The following is a 324-nucleotide window of genomic DNA, read 5'->3' as shown; positions in this document are numbered from 1 at the left end:
GCGCCGCTTCCACTGTTAAAGAAAAGTAAATCCTCCAATAATCCAATTTCCCAAACATGAAATTTTCCTGCATGGAAAGTGAGTGAGGTCATTGTGAGAGTCGTGCCAAAAAAGTAATATTTGGGGGGTAAACAGCTAATTACAGTGGCTGAGGAAGGTGTTATTAGAACTCCTGCAGGGGAAGTGTTTTGCAAACCTCCAGATCGTGGGCTGAGCAGGGAGGCTGAAATAAAGCGAGTTTTCATAATTCAGTGGCACCTGCCTCGTAACATGGGGAGGGTTTTTCTGGTCAGGGAAGGGGCCGATAGAGTTACAGCCTGTTGC

This window comes from Fulmarus glacialis, unplaced genomic scaffold (genome assembly GCF_000690835.1).
Source record: "Fulmarus glacialis isolate BGI_N327 unplaced genomic scaffold, ASM69083v1 scaffold10197, whole genome shotgun sequence".
Lineage (NCBI taxonomy): Eukaryota > Metazoa > Chordata > Aves > Procellariiformes > Procellariidae > Fulmarus > Fulmarus glacialis.
This window is presented reverse-complemented; position numbering follows the sequence as displayed.